Source organism: Malaclemys terrapin, chromosome 8 (assembly GCF_027887155.1).
Source record: "Malaclemys terrapin pileata isolate rMalTer1 chromosome 8, rMalTer1.hap1, whole genome shotgun sequence".
Taxonomy (NCBI): Eukaryota; Metazoa; Chordata; order Testudines; family Emydidae; genus Malaclemys; species Malaclemys terrapin.
This window is the reverse complement of record NC_071512.1, coordinates 29,982,601-30,009,003: the sequence shown is the minus strand read 5'-3', so window position 1 is coordinate 30,009,003 and position 26,403 is coordinate 29,982,601. Positions and strand designations below refer to the sequence as shown.

Below are 26,403 nucleotides of genomic sequence, written 5' to 3'. Positions count from 1 at the left end.
TCTGTACAGAATAGTTTATACACTGCTGGGATTCCTGGCCTTTTAATACAGAAATCTATTAGAGTGGAACTGTTTTCTCTCTTGTTGCTCCTCATCTCAATCCTGCTTCCCTCCTCAATCCGCCTCCCTCACACACACACACAAAAAAAGGGTTGCAAAGCGAAGAGAAGAAAGTCAAGGTGCATAACTGTTACTGATGGTTGGGAACAAGCACGTTGGTGGGTTACTTGAAACATATGAATCACCAATCCAGACTGTAACTGTTTAGCAGGAAGGTAGCCTAATTTCAGAATACCACTCCATTGGGAACACCCTTCACAGGGAGCTGGCTAAGAAATCCTGTCCTTTGATGGCACTGTTCAGTTTGTGTAGACAGGTTTTCACTTCCCTGGTTGAATGTTTTAGATTTTTTCCTTTTTTTAGTGTCCTAATTATGACAGGACTATTTACATATCTCTTCTTAGTGTAAAGTGTTTCAAATATTCCTCTGCTGGACAGCTATGAGCCAGTTCTGACAGCTGTTTTCATATTTTTCCATTGCAAGCCAATGGAATACAGAAGCTCTAGGTAGAAGTAATTCTCTCTGGCACTTCCTAAGGCCACGTCTACACTACCACTTATGTCGCTCAGGGGGGTGTTTTTTCAGACCCCCGCCAACATAAGTTTCGCTGGCATAAGTGGTAGTGTGCTCAGCGCGTGTCGGTGGGAGAGCTTCTCCCACCGACATAGCTATCGCCACTCGTTGGGGGTGGTTTAATTATGTCAATGGGAGAGCTGTCTCCTGTCCGCATAGAGAGGCTACATGAGAGATCTTGCAGCGGCGCGGCTGCATCAGTGTGGCGGTGCCACTGTAAGGTCTCTAGTGTAGACACAGCCTAAATCTATGCATAGTCTGCTGTAAATGACCTAACTATGCATTAAGCAGTAGGTGCTGTTGTCTGGCTTGTAGGAAAATATATGTGGCTCCTTTAAGGGCTAGATAGCCAGTGTGACTTGCTGTGGAAGCTTCAAGTCAGGTCAGTGTGGGGATGCTGACCCATCCTCCTTTTCCTCCCTCATTCCCGGAAGAGGGGTGGAGGACACTCTGCAGTGCGGGAAAAGCCCTCTTTTACCTGGACCAGGCAGAGCAGCACACACCCTCCCACCTATGGACGTAGCTAGCTACTATGTTTTGTGATGACCAGTTGTGGGCATTGCACTAGTCGCTCCTTTCTTGCAGGGCTGGGAAGCAATTTTTTCCTTCACTGCGAGATTGGCCAAGGTGAGGTTGTGGGTTGTTGGGTTTTTTGCCTTCTCCACCACGGGGTGGGGGCTTACTTGTGGCAGACATGAAATGGGGGTTAGGCTGTGAAATTACAACTCATTACATGAGTATGGGGCAGATGTCCCATGCAGGTACTCCATATGGTGTATGGTGGTCAGATAAAATGGATTGGTAAAAGATTTAAAGGAGGTATTCTTTAAAGGAGCACACACAGGGCTGAGGGGTTTTGGGGCTCCAACGACTGATATTGCAGGGAGCTAACCACCCCTCTTCCTTTATAGTCTCCCTTAACCCTCATTTAAGGTTTGCTGGGGACCAAGATGGGTAAAGGGGAGGGCTGACAGCAGCACTCCCTCACCCCCAGTATATGTAAATGATTATGGAATTACCTGCACTGTATACTTTTATCTACCAGGTACTCCCTGACATTTGCGAATAAAATTGCAGCCTAAGTGTCTTCTGTTCTTCTGGCATAGCCAGACACAGATCTGTGAGAACATTTGAATTCTAGCTTTATTGGTTTAGGGTGCACAGCGAAGTCACACATGCATAATTTCACATCATAATTCTCAAGAGCTGACTCCATGTGAAAGGTCAAAGGAGGTTAATCTTTCCTTAAATGAGATTAAGACTAAAGCGGCAACATGATTCAAGTTCTGAATATAATCAGAGATAAATATACAAGGCATGGGATTATTTAGTTTGAGCATAATGAAAAGAATAAGGATCAATTAAAAAAAAAAAAGCAGGAGCAGTAAAAGTGTCAAAAAGTTTTCTGGTGGTAGAAATACTTGTAGTGAGGCCAGAGCCAAGTCAAACACACTTTGATTAGCTTCTTAAAAATCACATTGCTGCAGTTTGCAACAATTACCCCCAAAATGACTTCCCATGAGATCTCATGGTATTTCCTTTTGTAAGAATGGATCACAAAGGTCCATGTTTTGCATTCCTTACTTGAATAATACCTCCATTGAAGTCCATGGGACATTTTGCTTGAGTAAGGATTGCAGAATGTAATGTTGTGGTCCATCTCAAGAGAATTTGGGCACCTAGAGCACAGTTACTTACTTACACCACCTATTTTGGTTTTGTGTAGTGTACAGTAATTCATCACAAGCTGTGACAGTGTGTGAAAAGCTACATGGTAAAAACAACTTAATTGAAAACAATGGTAATTAGACTGAGATTCACAGAAACACAGCTAAACAACTTGTGACACCAAATAAGTCCTGGCACCCCTGTAGATGAGAAAATATGAAACTTGGGGTTTCCATTTGGAGATGAAGGATACACAAGTACTACCATGAATGGATTATTTGGACCAGAATTGAGACAATCAGACTTCCCATAGTTCTGGATTATATCAGAAGATTTTCCCCAATCATTTAGCAATGTCTGGAGCTCAGTATCTCTTGAGCAGAGAAGGCTCCCAGAAGCAGCCCACTTGATCAAGACATTGTTAATTTCAGTACTTAGATTTTGTAATCATATCTTGTGGATTGTCAGATGCTCTTATAGAATGCCATCTCTTTTTTGCTGAAGGCTTCACCCAGCTCCTAGATAAATGGGGTGCATTATGCGTACTATCTCGAGACTAAACTATTGCATGGTAAAGATTGCAACCTCTCAGGCATGCCTGTGTTACAAATTGACCTTCCATAAGCATGTTAGAAGACATTGTATTAATAATGAAACACTGTTTTAGGCACTGATAGAATAGAATTGTTAAATGTAGAAATTAAAAAAAAATTCAGTTTGTATGAACAGCTTGTGTTGTGTTGGTACAAATTGTTTGGCGACTATACGGGGCTCCAGCTGAATGGTAATCAGTTATGCTGTACTAATTATTTTCTTGCATTGTGTATATCTGACATTTAATTACAGGAATAAAATTGTGTGGTATATTCTCTTTTTTTTCTCTGTTACTGCCTGACAAGTAGCTTTATTTCCCTTAGCCTTTATTCACCTGCATTATCTTTATGCCAACTTGTCATCTGCAATAAAAATGTGTTTCCATGACAGCTTTTCTCTGAGACATTGCCTTCAAGTTGCAGAAAATACACAATGTAAACAGTTGACATAGATGACAATTTTTTTTAGTCTTTAAAAGAAGAGTTCCCCTGTCAACCCTGACTGATGTTGGGTTGAAATTTTTTCCCTTTAATTATGAATAGACCTTTTTTCTTCTCCATGGAAACAGTCATATTAGTGACACTGCTGTTTTGGAGTTGCTATTACAGTATATCTGAATCCTCATGCAGACAACTAAAATACCGTTAGGAATATAACAGTGACAATACTTCACAGTCCAAAGAAATGGCCATCTTTTTTGGAGGCACTAAATTTAATTGTAAGTATAACAGCAATTGAAACCTTTATTACAAAGGATTAGTAAACGTCAAGTGAGTTAAGAAGTCAACAAGCAAATGGTTGAAGCTGCTGTGACATATCGTACCACTTCATATTTTGTAGTAACAAGTGTATTTGCAGATTTCGCAAGATGCATGGCAATTAGCATGTTTGCAATTAAGAATAATAGACCTCAGGGCATGATCGTTAGCTGACTACAATTTTGCAGCTGCAGAATAGCACCTCAGATCTTGATCGTGCAAATATTCAGTATCTATCTGTAAACTGGTAGTTAGTTACATGATTTATTGTGAAAGCCCACAATGAAATTCGAGGCAGAATTCAAGTGCAATTATATGAAGGTGCAAAACCATTAGAAAACTGTTAAGGAACCTGCTCTTCTATTTAAGGTAAAAGGAAACTTATTTGTTTTGGGAAATTACCTGATTTTCTGAGTGGCTTCTACGTATCGAACCATCTTTCTCTCTAACAGGTGGCAGATTTGGGGCACACTTTCAGCATTACCTTTCTGTGCTGTCTAGGAGTAAAACTACGTATTTTAAACATGGTTTAACTTGTGGGGCGAGGGGAGGGATACAGGCCCTGTTGTTTCTTGAAAAGTAAACATAAAATTCTAGAGCAGAGGAGGGATTATTTCTCAGCAGTTTGGGTGCAGACATTAATTTTAAAAAATAAAGCCAAAAAGGCATATAACCTATAAAAAGTAGTAAATTACCAATATCTACAAAAAATCTAATGAAATCAACAGAAGACCGAGTTGTATTCAGATCATATTGTGTGCTGAATAAATCCTGTACGTAGGGTAGTCCGTAGTCTCAAAATCCATACAGTAAATTAAAACCCTAATCCCAGACCATAATGTAACATAGTAATTTTTGTTTTACATACTGCCTTTCATGTGAGAGGTCTCAGAGTGCTTCAGACAGTAATAAAGCTTTATACAATTTATCAATTTTATATGCAGCGGAAATGGAGGCACACTGAGGTGCAATGTCATATGAGAAGTAAGTGGTAGAGAAAGGGAATACAATCTTGAATCACCAGTCCACAGTGCCTTTTTGGGAAATTGTGTTCAATAATGGTTACAGCTGGTCATAGGGAAGTAGGAAATTCTACATTAAGTATGTGCAAGAAACTTCTTGTTTGACCCTGGTAGAAAGTCACAGATCTGAGGTACAGAAAGTTTGGTGAAGTGTAATACATGGATAGTACCTTGCATGATTGTTGAGAAGCTTAAAGTTGGTAAGGTGCTATCTAAGGGTACGTCTATACTTACCTCCGGGTTCGGCGGTAAGCAATCGATCTTCTGGGATCGATTTATTGCGTCTTGTCTAGACACGATAAATTGATCCTGGAAGTGCTTGCCGTCAACACCGGTACTCCTGCTCCACAAGAGGAGTACGCGGAGTCGACGGGGGAGCCTGTCTGCCACGTGTGTACCTGCGGTAAGTACCTTGTAGTTCAAACTAAGATACTTGGACTTCAGCTACGTTATTCACGTAGCTGAAGTTGCGTATCTTAGTTTGAACTGGGGAGTTAGTGTGGACTAGCCCTGAGTGTAACTTACTATTTGGTATTAGATGACTCTTGAAGACAAAACCTTGTTGGAAATTACTTTAGATTCTTATTGGCCTGAACTAATTTGCAAACTTAACTCCTGGGTTATGATGGAAGAGGCTAGAATGCCCGAGTGGTAGGAGATGATTAAAACAATTTAAAGTACCACTATGTAAATCAAACATGAATTTCCATATTAATTTCAAAATCTGAATCACTGTTTTATGGTATTGAGTAATTTTATTAGCATATTTGACCATTTGAGTTCAGCAAAACTTGTTCAGAAAGTCTAAAGGAATTGAAAGGCATCCAGGTGCAGTGCCAAACTCTACTGGTTTCATATTCATGGTGGCAGACTCCCTCACCAGAACCATTAGGTTTTCAAGTAGAGCATATGTTTAGGTTGCTGTGCCACTTGAGTTTCCACTATTTCCACCTAGAGCCATTTTACTGCAGGGCCGTACCCAGTTCAGTGGGCAGTGGTACTTTATCCTCTAGAGTTAATTCTATTGGCAGCCATTAGGTATCCTCTTTTTCTTTTTTTTCTAAGCTACCTGCACACTTAATGGAGCTGTCAGAGGCTCTCTTACAGAAATTCAGCTGCTCCCATGAGCACAATCATTTGAAAGAGATTATTTGTTGTTGCCTCACTCCATTAGTTACAGCTAGTTAGGAGGAAAATTCTGAGCATTATCTGCCAGCTGTTTCTTGCTGCTTAAAAAGCTACAGAGGTGTTCAGCTTGTATTAGCTAGGTCAATGCAGAAAAGCAAACTGGACCTATGTTCGGTATAAGGAATTGGAGTACATTTACTGATACTTTCACAAGTTTCGTATCAAGTTAGCATAGTATGCTAATTTTTCTAGTGCAAATTGCCACTGCTGAATTGTCATACACGACCTAGGTTGAAAACCCTGAACTTCAAGAGCCATGCAGATTGGATGAGTATACATAAGCAAGTACCTGGCTTGTATCTATTATTTGAATACCGTGCTATTCTTCCCTATTGTGACTTCTCTGCATGAACACTTAAAGGGGTCTTAAATTGATGTTCAATCTGCCTTAGGATGTTGCTACTACTGTCTCTGAAGCCGAGAAACCGATATTATTTTGCAGAAGGTGGTGATTGCTGTGTGAAAAACACTTTAAGAACAAGGATTATAGGATGCTGGGTGTGCATTGTGAGATCATTCATCCTATTAGTTTGTAAATGAAGAAGTAATAAAACTGTCACAGCATCATTAATTTTTTTTTTTAGTCATGACAGTCAACCTAAGGATAGATATCAACATATCATTAGAGTTACAAGATTATGCCTCAAAGCAGAACTGTATATAGCATTGTAGCTGCCACTGTGGGGAACCTGCAGTTATGGGGACAGAAATGAAAACACAGTACCTGCCATGTGGGTAAACCTATAATGGTTTAGCCTAGAGAAATGTTTTCATTTTGTTTTTTGCTTTTTAACAGTATACTTTTATTTATTTCAAAGAGGGAAGCCTTTGACAAACAAGCTCCCTCAGCCAAAACCATTTTAATTATGCTCACAGTGAAGCAAAGAGAATATTTTTGAAATGATGTTAGTGAATACACATTTTTTCATCTAAACATAGACTTTAAAGAGAAAAAAACAATACATTAGGTCATCTAGCCCATTCTCCTGCTAGGTCAGAAAAATTTCCTGCATTGTATTCTTGACTGTTTTGGTCAATGGAGTTTTAAATGAGCTCTCTGTGTCAGGATATGGTTTTTCAGAGACTATGTTAAGACTGACCATCCTCACCATCTTAATTTTATGTTGCATGACTGTTTATTATCAAATGAACTTCAGCTTAACTAGCATAGCACAAAATTGCTTACAGCTTCTTAAACCTAAGATCAAGACAATGGAGCGGGTAACACTGAAAAGATCAACTCAAATGGGAAAAGATTGCAGTATATCATGTGAAGATTTTGTACTTCTACAGTACATCAAAGATTGCATTGACATTGCCCACAATTGCACTGGCTTAGTTTTGCTGCCATACTGCGTTTCAGTTCTTGTTTAATTTGTCTGTTATCCTTAAAGCACTTCTAATATTTATGCTTTCCAGGTGTCTCTCTTGAATCACCATTCCTATTATTTCTCCCAAAAGTGTACTAGCTTCGGATTTTTACAGGCTGAAACACACTTTAATTTCTGTTCAGGTAGTTAACTTATATAGGTTTTTATACTTGGTCATCATTGCTGTTAACCACGTAGTATCAACTGTGAATATCACTATATGCTATTTCATCCTTGTTAGAGATCACCAATGAAGATATCTGAGATGAAACCTAATATCTTCTGTGGTTATGTCACTAGGAACTCCCTAAACCTGAGAGATTGTGTATTACATTGCCCTTGATTTATTGTCATACAGCCACTTTTCAATCCACCAGACCGTGTATGTAGCCACGCAAATGTGAATGAGTTTTGACTCTGTTTTTACATGTTCTGCTAAAACTCTTCTCTTGCTCTCAAAAGTGTGAGAAAGGGGCCAGTAGTTCGTAAAAGAATTAGTGACCCGTAGGGAAATGGGAGAAGTGTGTTTTAATAAGCCACCATTTTGATCCTCTATGAAGAATCATAACTGTCTTTGCACTTAAAAAAACACTCTGAGGAACCTAAAGGTCAGTGGTGTACTGTAACTGCAGTGAAGGTTCAGCTTACTTATTGCCCTTTTCCCTTTGAATGCTCTATCTGTATGAAGAGATAATTTCTGCTTCCTTTGACTCCAGATAGAAGCCTTTCTTTTGTTACAAAAGGATTAGTGTGAGCTTACATGACCAAAGCTCTTTTGATGTTGTCATTTGAGACTGTTTTGTAATTACACTTTCTGGAGCTGCTGTCCACAGTTCCTGTAGACATTGTGGAATGGAGAGAGTTCTTGTAAAACCAATATCCTGACTGAGCAGCAACCCTGCACTTCCTGTAGCGGAGAACTAACTGTTTCTAGCAGCAGGTTATCATACTTTTTTGTCAGGTAATATTTTTTTTTAAACTTGGTGGCAGGGGGTAGATACTGCTTGGCTCTGACAAGTAATGTGAACCTTTATCTGGAGAGGAGAGCCCTCACTTGCACCTTAGCTAATTTCCCCTGTTAGTTCTGTTCAAGAAACATCTTGCCCAAGTAACAGCTAAGGAAGAACAACAAAATTAAGAGCGTGTAAAAAAAGAGATGCTGCAATACACTGAGAGAAGAGATATATCAAAATTATCCCTCACTCAGCAGTTGATTACTATGTTTACCTGTACAGTGGCCCAAATGGTCTTGGAGGTAACAAAATCAACATTCTGTGTGAGTATGGAAAGAAAACAATATGGAATGGTGCTGTTATGCAGTGGCTGCCCCAATTCCAAAGTTAAAATAGAAGATAGCTTCCTGTTATGAGCCAACTTTTTAAAGCTTTTAACTTATACAACTTTTTATGTTCAGTATAATGAATTGGAGTATATTTTTTGATAATTCCACAACTTTCAGGTCAAGTTAGCATAGTATGTATTGTTCACTATTCTAGTGCCATTGTTGAATTGCATGCACAACTTAATACAAGAGCCCTGGACTTTAATCCCTTCCATGTACTTCATGGGAAAAAAATGTTGCATGCTACATCTTTTCAGAGAAGAGTTTTTTAAAGAGATTTGGTAAAATTCAGAAAAGTTTAAAAGTTAGTGTTTTGCAAATACATCAGTCCTTAAGAAGACCAAAAAAAAAATGTTCTTTGGTCTCAGCATATTGGTTAAAGAGGTTGGTGAAAATTCCAAGTACATTTTAGTTTGCTAAAATGATGCCTTTTAGAATCTCAAAGTGGGGGAGTAAAGTCCTGGAGGAAGAGTATCCAAGTGGATCTCAATATTGTGAAATTCATAAATATAACCTTATGAGCTACTTAATTCAGTACGGGGATATGGACTGGGAACAGGAGTAGAAATAGAGGGAAATTAATTGGGGCAAGAGTGTAGAAGGGTTATGAATATGAAAGAACATGGCTTGCTACGGGGCAAGGGGGTTGGAGTGTGCAAATGAATAGGTTGCATAGAACCATGCTGTTGGGTTTCACAATAGGAGGGCTGCCACCCAGAGACTTGGGCTGGTGGGGAGAAAGGACCCTGGCATTGTATAGTGTTCATGTGTGTGAGTTGGGAGGGAGGGGAGATGTAGAAGATCTTGCAGACATGGAAAGGGTGACATATTCCAAGGTAGATAATAAGGCACATGGGTGGAGTCAAGTAATCAAAGGAAGGAGGGAATGCAGGGTCCTGGAAAGCATGAAAAAAGGGTGCTGAAAGCTAGAGGGGGCATGGATGGGAGTGTGGAGTAACCTGCAGAAAATGAGTGAGAATTATGGGGAAACCTCCATTAATCTTAAATCCAACTAGCTATAGCTCCCATAGTACCACACACATCTCCTGTAGATGTTACTTTATATATGTGTCTGAACAATCACCACCCACAACAATCATTATCCAGCAACCTTATCTTATCTTTTGGCAAACATTTTAAAGGAAAGAACTCCAGAGAAATTCATGAACAAAGTCAAGCTGAAGATGTTTCACAGGAAATGAAATAACAAGCCCTCCTCCAACCACCCAAATATTTCTATTAAGACCTTAGCTTAAAGATTTTAAATGATTGGATGGTCAGCAATGCACAAAGTAAAGATCAGTTGACCACCAGTAGTCAGCACATCTCTTCCTGGTAATAAAAAGAATAACTCATTTTGAGAGTCAAGGAATAGGTTGTTGGGGATGTGGATCATGTTGAAGATGTCTCTCAATATGGTCCACAAAATGAAGAAGCTGGAGAATTGGACTATGTCCTTCATGCTACCTATCACAGAATTTCTGCTCTCTGTCTATAGCCAATTGAAATGTTAAACTAATTTGCTTTGTTTCTCTAGAGTACGCTATTTTCCATCTTTTTTCCCTGGTAAATGGAGGGTATTTATATTTTTGTTCTGATATTGCATTTTTATGGCTTCTTCTGTTTCTCAAACTTACTAACATTACAGAATGAGAAAATGTAAGTTTAAGTGATGCTGGGAAAACGTTAGCTATAAAACCAAAAACATTTTGTGCTAAAGTTGTTTTTACTTGGATGATTGAGATTTAGCTATCTGACAGTGTCAGTGCTGTGAGTCTATAAATGTTTAAAACCATATGGAGATTTGTGAGTATTGTATCTTCACAGTATGGGTACAGAACTTGGAATGTGTGGTTATGGTAGGGTCTTCGTGAAAAGAGAGCATGGAAAGAGTAGAGTATAACTTTCATGATTACCTCCTAAGCCTCTAGAAACGTTAAATCAAATAAGATATGAAATAGGTAAAAATGAGTCTAATCCCCACACTCCCCATGGCCTAATGTTGACTGGTTAGTTATACAACACACTTCCCAGTAGAGCTGTTAAGTATTAAATAGTGGTCTCCAGGTCTTGCAAACCAACTCGAGCCCTGGTAAACATTTTAGCAAACTTTTTCATATAGTAGGCAACTAGAAACACTACTTAAAAGAGCATAATGTTGCCCCTTTGGTTGAGCGGAAAGTGAAAATTCAGGGCCTTGTGGGCTGATTCAGTCGGGATGAGAAATCGATGAGACAGAGATCACTATCTCAGTGTAAAAACAGACTCTTCAGTGGAATGAACACACACACACACACACACACACAAAGTCCTGTTTCCTGGAAGAGTGTTAGGAATGTACAGCGCGCAGGCTTCTGCAGAGATTCCAAGACACATGCTCAAGTCTTGAGCCCAGGGCATGGCTGTTTTTCTGCTTCCAGGGTCATATTACAGCTCCTTCAGATCATTCCTATTGCAAGGAACCAACACCCAGCCCATGTCTTTGGTATCTACCTGAACTAACTCCAAAGTCCATCTCTAGTGGCATTGCATGATTTTGCTCCTGGCATTAGCCTCCTCCTTTGTGCCCAGCTGCTTTGCACTGCAAGAGAGTCTCACCTGCTCTTATTACTATTAGCCATAAAGGAACGTGCTAAAGCACATCCGTTTATTTTAAGGATGCCTGTGAGTGTCTTGCATCCAAGACTCCTGATGGTGGGCATTAGCAACTTTCAGCTTAACAGTAAGGTCTGAGCTTGTTCTCCAGTGTGCTTGCTCTTCATTCTGGATATATCCTTGAGGTCTGTAAATGAGAGCCAGTCTGAAGGAAACATGAATTAGTCAATTTAAGAAGTAGGGAAACAAAGACTATACTTTGAAAAATAAAATTTTTGATGTGTTATGGACTTACCATTAGATTTTATTCTGGTTTTACTTTCACTAGGCTGCAACATGGTTTCCCCAATTCGTATTTTTTTGTTTTTAGTATTGTCCCAAACGTACTGTGGAGCTCCATAGAAGTAGGGTTGCCCATGCGGAAAATATGTTTAAGTGCAAACCTGGACATATTCAGAAAGGGTTGCTGGACTCATTTTTGCCTAGGCGTTCAACTGATTGTAAGATATGAAAGCCTGGGCTCTTAGCCAACTGGCCAGAACTGTATCATCTCTATATCTTAGCGAAAGCAGATGGTGTTATTGCACCTCGCTTTGGTACTGTTAGTGATCTAATTTAAATCATTTAAGGCATTCAGAGATACCATGGTGATGGGTGCCTTCACACATGTTCATAATAATTGCTATGAGTGACTGGGTAGTTTGCCTTTTCCAATTATTCTATTGATTTGGATCAGGTAGGGTCAGATAGGGATGAAATCTTTCTGAAAGTCACTCCCTGTTGTGACTGATTCCTTAGTTCTCTATTTAAGATAAATGGGGCATTAAATTGTAAGGTCAGGGTTGAAAATTACTTTTTTTTAATGAACACTTTAATCACATTAAGCAGACAGGGATAGAAATAGTTTGACAAATAGCACAATCACTATTTTCAGATGGAAGTGTGTGAAGGGAAGGATAGTTTTATAATTAAAATGGGAAGTGGGACTTGATCTATGTTCAATTGCTGATTCCTCCACAGATTTTCATTTAAAATTTTATGGGCCTTAGTTTTTGCTCTCTGTATTATTGTTGAGGACTTCATATTGGGTGTCATTCCCCCTCATTGATGTCTTTATTTGCTCTTCAAACTATGATAATTTTGTCTCATTGCCAATTTGTTAATTATCAAAGCATATCTCTCAAAAAACATGCTTCCCTGCACCAAGCATCTTTCACATAGTTTATTTAATACAACAAATTCCTGTAGGGAGCTTTATATCCTGTGATAGAAAACTATTTTACAAATATTATACTAATGCATTTGTATAAGTCTGTGGTATCAGAGACTACTCAGTGCAGATGGAGGTCAGTGGGGTTGTGGTGTGTGCTTGGTGTAGGTGGAATATTTGCAATTATAGCAGCAAGATTTTAAAAAGCTATACTGGGCATATGCAAATAGCAGTTTTCAGAGGTTTGTAATTTGGGCAGGTTTCATGGACAGCAAAAAGCACTTCTCTGACTTCACCAATTCCCCCTGCCAAATTACTAATCATGATTACGGCCCTACCAAATTCACAGCCATGAAAAACGTGTCACGGACCGTGAAATCTGGTCTCCACCCATGAAATCTGGTTTTTCGTGTGCTTTTACCCTATACTATACCAATTGCATGGGGGAAATCAGAGTTTCTCAAATTGGGAGTCCTGACCCAAAAGGGAGTTGCAGAGGGGTGGTCACAAGGTTATTTTGCCACCCTTACTTCTGTGCTGCCTTCAGAGTTGGGCAGCCAGAGAGTGGCAGCTGTTGGCCGGGCACCCAGGTCTGAAGGCAGTGCCCTGCCAGCAGCAGTGCAGAAATAAGTGTGGCAGTGCCATACCATATCACCTTACTTCTGCACTCTACCTTCAGAGCTGGGCGGCCAGAGAGTGGTGGCAGCTGACTGAGGGCCCAGCTCTGCCATCCTTACTTCTCCACTGCTGCTGGCGGCGGCTCTGCCTTCAGAGCTGGGCTCCCAGCCAGTAGCTGCTGCTCTCTGGCCACTTAGCCCTGAAGGCAGCGCCACCACCTGCAGCAGCGCAGATGTAAGGGTAGCAGTACCTCTCCTCCCCCTACAATAACCTTGCGACCCCCCACAACTTCTTTTTGGGTTAGGACCCCTACAATTACAACACTGTGACGTTTCAGATTTAAATAGCTGTGACTGTGAAATTGGCCAAAATGGACCATGAATTTGGTAGGGCTCTAATCACGATGGCACAAGAGCTCTTCAAATAAATAACTAACAAAATAACATTGACAAAACAATCTATTTTTGCTCTCGTTCTAGGAAATGTCTGATCAGTTTCTGCTGACTTTTAAAAAGTAAACCGTGACGCTGGTACCAAGCCTGGAAAACAGTAGCTCAAATTTTTAAAGTTTGATCAAGTTATAAGCAACTGAAAATGAGGGCTCATAACAGGTCCAGAAACAATATTAGGCACTCTGCCTCTTATATAAAAAGTTTGGAAATAAGTCACTTCATTAAATCTGATGTTCCGTATCTTCTTTAGTCTGCAGCATATGAGGTATGACAGGTGATAACCTAGAACTGGTTAGACATTTCCTATCATTCTGCCATATGATATGAATTCGGGGTAGGAGATATTGGCCATATTAAATGCTTACCGTTTGGGAGAGACCCAACATTTTCAAATGTCTATGTCTGGCTTAGATAGAATGAATGCCTGCAAGTGTACTTTGTGCATATGCAGCCATGATGGTCCATTGGCAGTTATGGACATCTTTTAATCAAATGTGGACAAGTGTACTTACTGTCACAGGCACATACCTCTCTGAATATTGGTACGTTATTACAAGCCCACATTAGTAGTTTGAGTGATTCCCATGTATGACTATGACTGACTGCTTTTATTTTATTCTGAGTAGAGAATGATGTCTGGACGGTTGTGAGGAGCTTTTAAGCTGAAACGTCAGTTACACTTGAAGCAAATTACACACTCTAAACTGTTTTTTCTTGCTTTTGGTAGTTTAAATATGGTTAGTCACTATGTCTTTCCTCTGCAGTTGTAAACATGACAGTTGTTGTTGATTTGGGTATTTGACATTAAAGCCCAACTGTTTCAGAACTGAGAATGCTACTTTACAGGGCTATATTTTATCCCAAAAAACAAATGTGCTTTTCCTTCAGCTGAACTAATTTATAGCAGTTAACAATGAACTGCTTCCAAAAAGACACTAGTACCTGCTTTGAAAATGTATTATACATTTTTTCCTGGAAGTCTATAATTAAAATAACATTAAGGCAAATAAAACTAAATAACTGGATGTTAAAATAAAGTCATGGTGAAACCAAACATTTCTTGGCAGCAATTAACTAATTAATTAGAAGTAACTGTGGTTCTCTTCTGATTTGCAAATCTCTTAGGATCTTGGTTTATGTTCTGCAGCTAATGGGGAAGTGAGAGGTATGCTCAGTGAATTTCAGAAACTGGTTTCAGGCTTAATTTCTCCACGTGATAGATTGGTATGGAAGGAATGCACTTGTCAAGAATTCCTCAGGCTGGAAACATTGCACAAATCACACTGTTGGGTTCTCTTGGAGGGAAGCAAGCAGTGTCATCTTCAACTTTATGCCAACCGTTGTGAATAGAAGTTCAGACTATTAGGTCTTACAGCGAGCACCACATCAATAAAGCCATTCTTACAATAAAATAGTAAACTTAACAGGAAATCCTGGCAAGATGGGTGAAGAGAAGTATGTTCTATGCTATATAGTAGTTTAAATTTTCTTCTGACACCCAAATTTCGTGGCATAATATCTTGATTTTTGTGTAGCTCCACTTTATGAATGGGAAGCTTTCCCATGGTTTTGAAATCTCTTAAGGTTTCACCTGGATTATAACACTTAGAATTATAAACCCTGTTCCTATGGTGATTAAGAAAATCTCCCTAAAAAGCATGAAAGCCCCAGTAAAGTAGCTCTAAAAACATTTAAATTCTCAGTTAAGTGAATGCTGTAAGTGTTTGTGTATTTAAAAGATGGTGGGAGGAGAGAACATATGACCCAAGTTGGTGTTCTCTTGTGACTTGTAGGCTTAAAAAGATTACACATCAGAAGGGGAAACACTGATACAATAGTGTGTGCTTGTATGACTTGAGCCTGAAGAATGGAAGCTTCCAAAAATACCACACCAAGCCCTTACTGAGGCAGCCTTGTTTTAATTTCAGCGGTTGGAATAATGACAGTTTAAAGAGCAACAAAATAGGCAGTCTGAGTTCAGCATGTAAGATTGTGGTCTCAGACCTCCATTTTTGTAATCACAGCATGCAATAGAACCTGATTGTATACACAATTATACTTCTGATAGCCTCCATTTTACATTCTATTTAAAAGAATCTCTGTATTTGAAAATGAGTAACAGCATAACCCAAAATAAAGAAAACTTCAGATGTAATATTGTTTTGCAGAGTATTATTCCACAACCATTCTAATCAGGAGCTTAAAATCAATAAGAAAATGGAATATGCCACCAATTAGAGGAGGTAGCAAATTCTGCCATTTGGATGTCTGCACAAACAGATGCCTCACTTACTGAAGCCACATTTTCAATTACACTATTAAGAAAAACCCTTCTGCTTTTTAAGGACCAAATTTATCAAATGTCTCTTGGATAAATCTGGCCCTATAGGGTGTGTGTTAGCAAACTGTTTCATGGCTTGATTCAACATCCTTCGAAGTAAATGGTTGCTGGGTCAGGCCTTTGAAGAGAAAGTTGGAACATTACATTTGGCCATCGTTGTTGGTAGCATGCTAGAGGCAAGGAAGGGGGCAGGATTTTCTGATCAATAAAATTTTGCAAAACTTGAAATATTTCTAGTATTGCTTCTTTCTCTCTACTCAGAACCTAATGTGCATTAATTTCAGACATATGTGTCTTTTAGCTATATCAAAGGTGTATGCCTTAAGTGGAGCGGTAATAAAGATTATCCTTTAGGATGAGCACTTTCTCAAATAAGCAGGAACTCAACTAAATCCAAAATGACCAGATTTAATGAAAATTGAAAATTCAGTAGCTGAAACTGAGTTCGATGATGTACACAACAGTGTCCAAATACCTTCCTATAGTCTTTCTCTTTAAAAAAAATCTCTTCTCAGTTTGGAAATGCCTTTTGAATGCCAAATTTAAGTCTAAGATTTAAGGGGCTACATAATAAACCCTCCCTCCTTTTATTTCAGGAATACAGTTTAATTTCAGTCCCTCGATTGTAGGTATTTTAATGTCTATCTGCATCTGAGTGTAGACTTGGACGTTTTTGATAGAGACTGCTGCAGAGCAGATTATGGAAGGAAATGTTTTAAAGTCCAATAGTTTCTTTTCTCTTTCTATACTCAGTTTATTTCTTTCCAACTTAGATGCTGTTTGCTTATAAATTGCAGTTCGTTTGTACTTGTCGTTAAGTTCCTTCCTAAGATTTTCATGTTCGATATATCTAACCCAGAATATTACAGCGTGAATGAGAGAGTTAAAGTAATCTAATTACAAAATCAGATAAGTGATCACACTGGAGAGTAGTTACTTGGGAGGAAGCATAGACGGTCCTGTGAGACAGTTTAAGGTAATTAGTTTTACAGAGTCAAGTTTTTCCTTTTTTAAGTTTAGTAAAGAATATGGGAAATACACATTTTCTCATAGCTGTGTGTGTGTGTCTAAGCAGACTTCTGTGTTTGGGGAACAGAGATCACATCATTAATTTCATCATGTTCTTGTGACTGGATCTGGGTTCTGTGTAAATGGTCAAGGTTTAAACATTAAAGATCAATCGTGCCAATAATGCGCAGTCCAGAGTAAGGGACCTGGGGAAGTCTGACTGCCCAAGGGACATTCCCAGTGCCCCTCTGCAACTCCAGTGAGTGCAATAGGAGAGTTTAGGATTGTGCACCCTGGTTTAGTGGTAGCAGCTAGTGTAGCTAGCTAGTGTTCTGACCCTCCTGTCTCCCTTGGCTTGTGCCTGGTCCGTGTTCTGAATTTGCCAAGGATGAGATGGGAACTTCATTGCAGCACACTGCCATGTGCGTGGTAAGGCCCAATATTGCCCATGCTGTCTTGCTGCTGTAATGTTTTTCATGCTGCTTACTGAACCTTATTTCCAACGCTTAATGGAATGGCTTCTTTTGAACAACCTGAAAGGGGGAGGTGATTTGGGAAAATGCTTGGCCTGTACAAAATGGTTCATGGGTTTCAGTCGTAGGTGGCAGTCTGAAAACTAGAGATTGACCCAAGATGTTAAATTCCGGTTTGGATCCTTACTTTAAAGGTCAGCGGTGTCTCCATCTTGGGTCATTTTATAGGTTCATCTCTGATAAAGTTACTGTTGCTAATTACCACTCTTGTTAGCTAACTCAGCAGAGATCTTGAGGATGTGGAGAATAAAGCATTTTTCATCTCAGGTAGTCCTTTCAGAGTAAAGAACATTATTGAGGGTCTGAGTAGGTGCAGGGATGGTAGAAACAAGCATGGGAATCTTGCTGGTTTGTACCCATCATTCAGATACGTGAAAAAATACAGTTTCCGGCGCTGCCTTTCAGAAATGTTGTCGTAATTAAAAACCAGTAGCTTGAAGCTCAAAACGTGCTAGTGAGCATAGCAGTGTGTTACTCTGGGATCTAAGGTGAGGTGCTGATCATGAGCTGCTCCCATTGATTTAAGGTGGAGTTGTGGCTGCTGAGCTCTTGTGAAAATTGGGCTCATTCATTAGAAGTGCTGCTGTGTCCTTGCAGTGGAAGCAATCCAAAGACAGTTATGATCTAAGAAATCTTAAATCCAGACTAGCTGAGTAGCTCAGTGCAAGGAAGTCTTAACCCTGAACATCAGTCAAACAAAATACAGGACTTAAAAGCCTCCTTTTGATGCACTGTTAAGTGAATGGAAAAATATTATCTAAAGATTCAAATGGTGCATGAGAGAAAAGGCTATTCCTCTATCTTCTTTTGTGTGTTTAAGTCTGTGTGCGCATGTGCTTAATACCAACAGTCTGAGTCAACCAGAAACTTACAATCAGGTGTCTCAGTCTCCTTGGGAAAATGAGTCTCAGTAAATATGATTCCAGCCTTAAGGTTTCAAACAGTGTGTTAAACAGAAGGAAACTTAAAATTGGTGAAAACTAGTTTGTACTGCTTAGTAGTCAGAGTGCTAGCAACTCAAGTTGTACATACACTTAAATGCCTCAGGACATTTTGAAACCATGTGTATGGCTGCCATAACATGATGTCAGTTGCACTTACTTGCCATATTTGAGTTATTTGGCATTAGTTATGCTCTTCCTGCCAAACTTCTGCTCAGCCTTCATAAAGTATCCATTTCTGTTTCTGAAGTGCAGGTGTGAAAAATTGTACCTGGTCATTGGCAGGAACAGTTAACTAATGTAGGAAATAACTTAGTTGATTTCTATAGTTGTTGGTTGTGTCTTGAGCCACTTTTTTTTTTTTTTTTAACTAAAGACACAAAACACAACTGGGTATTTCAGGAAACTGAAAATGGTGCTCTTCAGTTTTATAAATCTCTTGCGGCTCTACAAACATTAAGTTTATCCATTTACTTTCAGTTATAAAGCTCTGTGATGAGGACAGAAGAATTCTCTTAATTAAGTCCCAATAGAACCTGAAACTTGTGTGGTCTGATTTAGCCGAAGCTGTCATGAATTAGACAGGGCAATCTCACAAGTTAGCAAGCGTGTGGAAGCTCCACTTAAAATTTATTGGATCCCTTTAAGCCTGCAAAATTGGTTAGTAAATGTAATGATGGCAAGCTTTCCTATGGTATTTCCAGCACCACATGGCCAAAATTTTTTTTTAACCATTTTAGAGAAAATTCTGAGTTCATTTCTATAAATGGGTAAAGATTTTGGGCTGGTTCTTTTCAATACTTTGTGCATTTCACTTCCATATAATTGTTTTAAACCTAAATGCCACACAAGGCTTTACAACTAGAATGGTGTGTAGTTTAAAAAGTAATGTTTTTTTATTTTAAACTATTCAAAAGTTATTTAAATACAGGGCTAGTCTGAGCCCTTGGACTCGAGTCTGTAAGGATGGCAGTAAGGTTTGCCGCCCCAGGAAGAATCCTTGGAAGGAACTCTGGCTCAACCAGAATTCCTCCTCTATACTTGGGGGAAGGAGGGGAAACGGATGGGACTCATTGCAGCCCTCTACTGACTTGCAGCTAGCTTCCCCTTTTCACATCCATTCAGTTCTGTTGACTGGCACTTAAGGGAGGCGGGGATGACCCCTTCCTTTCCTATTGACTCAAGAGGCTTTTGGGCCTGGGCCATGGCACTTTGCTGAATGACTCATATTATTTAACCAGCTCAATTAAAAAGTCTTAAAATACTATATTCAGATACAATTTGGACACAGCGGTGAAACAACATCTAATGGGAAACTTACGCTGACATGTGCTATTTCACATCTGCTAATAGGCTTGAAGATGAAGCCAGGCATGTTATTTAAAATGTGTGCTGTTCACCTATGCTTTTTACTTGCAATACAGAAGACTGGCCATGTGACGTACTTGCTCTTGTTCTCATATGAAGACTGCAACTATTGTCGGCAGAATTATAAGTATTTTGCCTGTTATAGATAATTCCTTAATGTTTCACATTAAACAAAACAACCCCAAAAAACTATCCCTCCACTTGTGTAACCATGAAGTAGCACAGGCGCTAAAGAGTGATTTTATTTATTAGATGGAAGGAGACAGATGTTTCTTGTAAGAACTTTTGTTTGGTTCCGTAATCTGTGAATTGTCTTCCTGATTATAACTTTATCCACTCGGATTGCTTTGCCAGTTACTTGGACAGTTCACTAAGAAAATACAAAATAAATAACACATTTCATGGTGAGTGATGGTGCCCAAAAGTTAACACAGTACATTTATGAAACACCTGTGGTGAATCCTGGAGAAACATCTTGAAAGGTTTTGAACAACTATTATGGCTGCATTGTCAGACACAGTTAACTTTTTCATTTTGTCTATACCAGTCTGGAAAATGTAGGAATAGTTGTTCTTCAGATGGTAAAATAAAAATGAGAAATGTTAAGTGACTCAAAAAAAATGAAAAAACCAAGGGGGGTGGAGGGTACACGGCAATCCTCTGCAGTGTTGATGGATAAAAGCTTTATAAAAATGGCTTTCAAAATATCTGGCATTTGCACTGCTGACCAAGAGAGCCATGAAGCCTTTTGTAATGCAACATGGTGAAGGTTGATAAAGGGTCCCCTATCCCATTTCCATGGCAGAGGCCTTTCTCTACCTTGTGGATAGCACAAAATAACATACTACACAAATTCTGAGCTACATAACAAAATGTGTACCCAATGCCATGAAAGCCAAAATAGACAGCATTACTAAGGCTCTTAATCTAGTGAAATATAACCCTTCTACTCCTATCATCAACTCTATCCTAGTGGATAATGTTTCACTAACTACCTAATTGGGAGAATTTGGCTGGAAAATTGCCATATTGTTCTCTTTTAAAGAGTGCCAGGAGCAGGGGCTGCCAGTTGTCATGTCAGTGGCTTAATCAGAGTTTTGCCTCTCTGTCTGTACTGCCAGGAGACGTTCATCTGTTTTCAGTCTCCTCCCCAGGTGGTTAGGCAAGCAACCAAGCTCCCTTATGATCAGAAACCACACACACAAGAAAGCTGCATACATTGATTGTTTGTTCCCTTTATTGTTCCATCACCAAGCTGGGGTAGTTAGAGGCAGAAGACTATTTCTGGTATATCGAGGCTATAATTTGGAGGAATAAAGTACTGCTCTCTGTTCTGGTCATCTTTGAAACATAATTTGACATTTCCCTAAAATACAGCATGAGACTTTAGCTCTGGCAGAAAATGAATGCTGTACTCGTGCCTGAACATCAGCTACATATGCATCCCCGGATGTGGTAGTATTTACATTTAATGAAAGAATGACTGCTTCGCAAATGAACATACGGAGTAGAAGGAGAAAATACCAGCCAATGAAAGATGGTCCACTCCTTTCCGGCTATGCACATAATGAAGGAATGCATTTCTGAAATCTGTCAAGTTATCCTGTGCTGCATGTAGTCAAGATGTGTCCAAATTACTTCTGAAATGGTGACTCATTTAGTGCAAAATTAATCAAATACTCAATTAGGTTCCTTTTTCAACGTGCTGCGGGCAATGTAACATTGCAAAGGTGAGTATGTGCTTTTGTGAATTTGTATGTACATAAAATACAAAATGATTTTCAAATATCTACTAGCATACATACAGAGTAACAATTTAAGTAGACACTCAGCTGATCAATCACTGTTTTGTTGGGGACAACTGTAACACATCCCATGTAAGATGGCTATAAAAAACAAAGGGAGCTACTTCAAATTTCATACTTACTTTAAGGTAACTATTTTCATTTGTAATTTTGTTTTTCTCATACCATTATAATAGCTTTTGGGGAAACAACCTATCACCTCCATGAATAAGTTCCATTTGTACTATGCTTTCTAAATTTACCTATGGGCATTATCTGTGAAATGTTTTTGTCCTTTTAGAGCAATGTGTTTTCATTTGGCTTAAAAAGAGCATTTGAAACAGCCACATTTTTTTTTCCTAGTCCAAGCTTGATTATTGTGAAGGAAAAAAGTTGTTTGTTTAACATAAACGATCAAGAACAATTTTGTCCATTTACAACTACTTGCCGTGTTAATAATGCCCGAAGAAGACTCTACAAGGAAGTTTTCAAATTGGATTTAATTCTCCAGATCAAAACTTTTCATGTGCCCATTCCTATCCAGATTAGGGTTACCATATTTCAGCAAGCAAAAAAGAGGATGGGATGAGACCCGCCCTAGCCCCGCCCCCTCAGAACCCCCAACCCTCCCCCCGCTCCTTGTCCCCTGACTGCCCCCTCCTGGGACCCCTGCCCCTAACTGCCCCCCAGGACTCTGCCCCCTACCTGTATCCTGACTGCCCCAACCCTTATCCACACCCCCACCCCCAGACAGACCCCTGGGACTCCCATGCCCCATCCAACCACGCCCCACCCCCTGACAGCCCCCCCCAGAACTCCCTACCCATCTAAACCCCTCTGCTCCCTGTCCCCTGACTGCTCCGATCCCTCTCCCCACCCCTGCCCCCTGACAGCCCCACCCCCAGAACTCCCAACCCCCCCCCCCACTCCTTGTCCCCTGACTGCCCCCTCCTGGGACCCCTGCTCCTAACTGCCCTCCAGAACCCCACCCCCTACCTAAGCCTCCCTGTTCCTTGTCCCCTAACTGCCCCCTCCTAAAACCGCCCCCCCACCCTAACTGCCCCCCCAGGACCCTACCCCCTACCTGTATCCTGACTGCCCAAAACCTTATCAATACCCCCACCAGAAGGCCCCCCCGAACTCCTGACCGCCCCCGTCTCTTGACTGCCCACTCCAGAGCCTCCCTACCCCTTCTCCAACCTCCTGGCCCCCTTACCCTGCTGCTCGTCCCGGCACGCTGGGCAGCAGGGGAGGAGTTCCAGACTGCGATCTGCGAATGCAGGGAGGGAGGGAGGGAGGGAGTGATCTCTGCTGCAAGGGAGAGGAGGAGGGGCTCTCTCTGGCTGTCGGAGCCCTGTGTAAGTGACACCATTTGGCCAGTTGCTCTGTTAGCCGCGCGCACTCTGCATGGAGGGGGGGAAGTCCAGACATTTACAAATTCCCCCCGGACGCTATTTTTAGCTCAAAAAGCCGGACATGTCCGGGGGAATCCGGACGAATGATAACCCTAATCCAGATGGAGAGGGATTTCTGTTAAATCCTGGTATTTGGTGCTCACTAGTACTTTGATGTAACTCATGGCTCCAGAAGCCATATGCGCTATCCCCATTTGTTCTGTAGCAAGAGTACAGTAACTCCTCACTTAACATTGTAGTTATGTTCCTGAAAAATGCGACTTTAAGTGAAAAGATGTTAAGTGAATCCAATTTCCCCATAAGAATTAATGTAAATGAGAGGGTTAGGTTCCAGGGAATTTTTTTCACCAGACAAAAGACTGTATATACACACACACACACACACACACACACACACACACACACACACACACTACAAGTTTTAAACAAACAATTTAATACTGGTACACAGTGGTGATGATTGTGAAGCTTGGTTGAGGTGGACGAGTCAGTGGGGTATTTTCCAGGGAATGCCTTACTGCTAAATGATGAATTAGCAATTGACTGAGCCCTCAAGGGGTTAATTCTCACAGCCTACAAGGCAGCAGGAATGGAGGGAGGGGAGAGAGCATTGAGAAAATAGACAGAGACACATACTGTGTGTGTGAGAGAGAGATGCTCATTTCCCCTTTAAGTACACTGCCTTGTTAATTAGATCAGCTTGCTGAGACCGCAGCTGCTGCTGCCAGCAAACTCCCTCTGTCCTGAGCCCTGTTGTGTGTCCCCCCTGCTCTATGGAAGATGGGGTAAGCGGGGTGCAGGAGCAGGGGGGAGAGGGACACCCTGATATTAGCCCCTCTCTTCCTTCCCTCGCCCGCCCCCCCCCGCACAGCAAGCAGGAGTCTCGGGGAGCAGCTCCAAGGCAGAGGGCAGGAGCAGCACATGGCAGTGGTGGGAGGGACAGCTGCAATTGCTAGCCTGTTGGGCACTGCTGCACAGGGAACATGGGGGAGCGGGGAGCTGATGGGTGGCTGCCGGTCCACCCTGGTTCCAAGCTCCCACCAGCTAGCTGCATTGGGCTGCTCTTCCTGCAAGCAGTGGACAAAGCAGGCGGCTGCCAAACGACGTTAGAAGGGAGCATTGCACAACTTTAAACGAGCATGTTCCCTAATTGATCAGCAACGTAACAACGAAACATTAACCAGTACAACTTTAAGTGAGGAGTTACTGTATGTGAGAACAACTACTCCAGTCTGCATTAGAAATGTGAATAAAGGCATAAATGTATTATTGGTTGTTTTTTACATCGTTGTTTAACAGCTTTTGAGTTGAGCAGTTGGCGCTGACCTAATCTTTAATTTTAGGGTGGCATCCCCGGCTACCACACGGGATTTTTGGGGGGACATCTGTTATGAGCATGCTCTAAGGCAGGGGTAGGCAACCTATGGCACGTGCGCCGAAGGCGGCACGTGAGCATGAAGGATACTCAGACTGCCCGGGTCCTGGTCACCAGTATGGGGGGCTCTGCATTTTAATTTAATTTTAAATGAAGCTTCTTAAACATTTTAAAAACCTTATTTACTTTACATGTAACAATAGTTTAGTTATCTATTATAGACTTATAGAAAAAGACCTTCTAAAAACGTTAAAATGCATTACTGGCACGCGAAACCTTAAATTAGAGTGAGTAAATGAAGACTCGGCACACCAGTTCTGAAACGTTGCTGACCCCTGCTCTAAGGTATCTCTTCTTTCCCCATGTCAGAGGAGTGGGCATGGCTCTGCTATTGTACTCTTCACCTCGGCCTCACCGGGGAGAGTTTCTGTCTTGAAGTAGTCCAGGCTTTTAGAAGGTGGTGGTGCCAACTCTTGACACTCTGTTGCAAGTTTCATGACTGTTTGTGATTTGTTTTAAAAAGCTGTGCTCCTGAATTCAGTGAGAATGCCCACTTTCATTTAAAAAAAAAACAAAACAAAACAAAAAAAAAACCTTCTAAATCTCATGGTTGCAAAGGAAAGCTTCAGAACGTGATCCCTAGTGACTCCAAACCCAGAATACAAATAAAAACCAAAATACTTAATTTTTTTAAATCTGTGACTTTTAAGACAACTTCATGACATTCTGGGCCACACTTTTTTCAACTTCTGTGCTTGGCGGTATGGGAAGGTTGCCCTTCACTGGTGTATCCAAGTGCTTTCCATTCAGAGGAATGGTGAAAATCTCTTCCTGCCTCCCACCTCTCTCCTTCAGGTTTGAGCATATCTTTGGTCTCCATGGCTTCCCTTGTGTCCCTCCACTGGTTCCCCTTTCTCCATCACAAAAAATAAGTTACTTATCTTCACTTTTCAAGGCCCTGTACAGCCTTTCCCCATGCTATCAAGAAAATGACTCCCACTTCCTTTCTGTAGAGGAAGAAGATGATCATTTGTTGTTTGTATTACTGTAGTGCCTAGAAGCCATAATCATGGGCCAGGGCCCTCTTTGTCCACTAGTTACATTTTCAAATGAGCAACTTTGTGCTTTCTCCCATACTGCTCCCTACATTTTGGAGGAGCTCCCAGGATACATCTGTTGAGGTATGGGACATTTTCTTGTTCCGTTTGTATAGTGATTAGCACCATGGGGTCCTGGTCTATAACTGGAGCCTAAAGGCTACTGCAAAAAAATGAAATAAATAATAAGAATAATAATTCAAAGTGATGGAGACCACTTTTTGGTACAGAAGCCTGACACAACGGCTAGGTATCTATGTTCTGCACTATGTCCCGAACCAGGCAACCATATTCGGAATAGTCTTAATATGTACACCCTATAGAGTTCATTTACAGTTTCTAATCTCAGAGTGTCCGACATGGATAATAGTTGCCTAGTCAAAATCCGAAAAATAGTATCCTTTCCACCAAGTGATATGAACCTTGTTCTTCAGTGCTTAAACCAGTCTCTAATTAATAAAGGTTAGGAGGATACTCCCTGCGGGTAGAAAGTAGGATTAAGGAAATGAAGGATACTCTTTTGGAAATAGGGATTAACCTGTATCTGCCTACTATAGAAATGTAATGCATTTTGCTCTGAAGCAACTACTGGTGGCGCCTTGGAGACAGGATACTGAACTAGATGGACCATGTTTCTGATCCTGTCTGGCAATTCCTCTGATGCAGAGTCGAGGTGACAGAACTCCATTTTGACAACTGCTGCTTCCAAGAAATGAATGGCAGATATGGAGCATATACATAACGCAGGTCCTTTATACTTAGATCTAATTGCACCCATCATCCTAAATTCTTCTTGGCAACTGTGTAAGGAACATGTGTATTGCCCTTCAATATAAACCATTTTGTTTCATCTGATCATAAATTTGACTATAGAGTCAGTATTTTCCATTCATGGGGTGCGGGGGAACACTCCACCCTTCTTCTCACCCAAACTATTAAAGGAGAGGTCATATTATAACACTGAATTCACTATGTTCATGGTTCATGGTTTGGAATACAAATCTTCGGAAAAGTTTTAACCCACATCCTCTTGAAATGAAAGAACAATTTCACAGCTATTATGGTTGGAGTCATGTTTAGGAGCCAAACT

The 26,403-nt window shown here is 40.6% G+C and overlaps 1 protein-coding gene across 1 annotated transcript in view; it reads left to right on the top strand.

Annotated features, from left to right (window-relative positions):
- The window catches only part of SLIT3 (slit guidance ligand 3), a 779,517-nt gene that overhangs the window by 145,047 nt on the left and 608,067 nt on the right, over window positions 1-26,403 (top strand). The window lies entirely within an intron of this gene.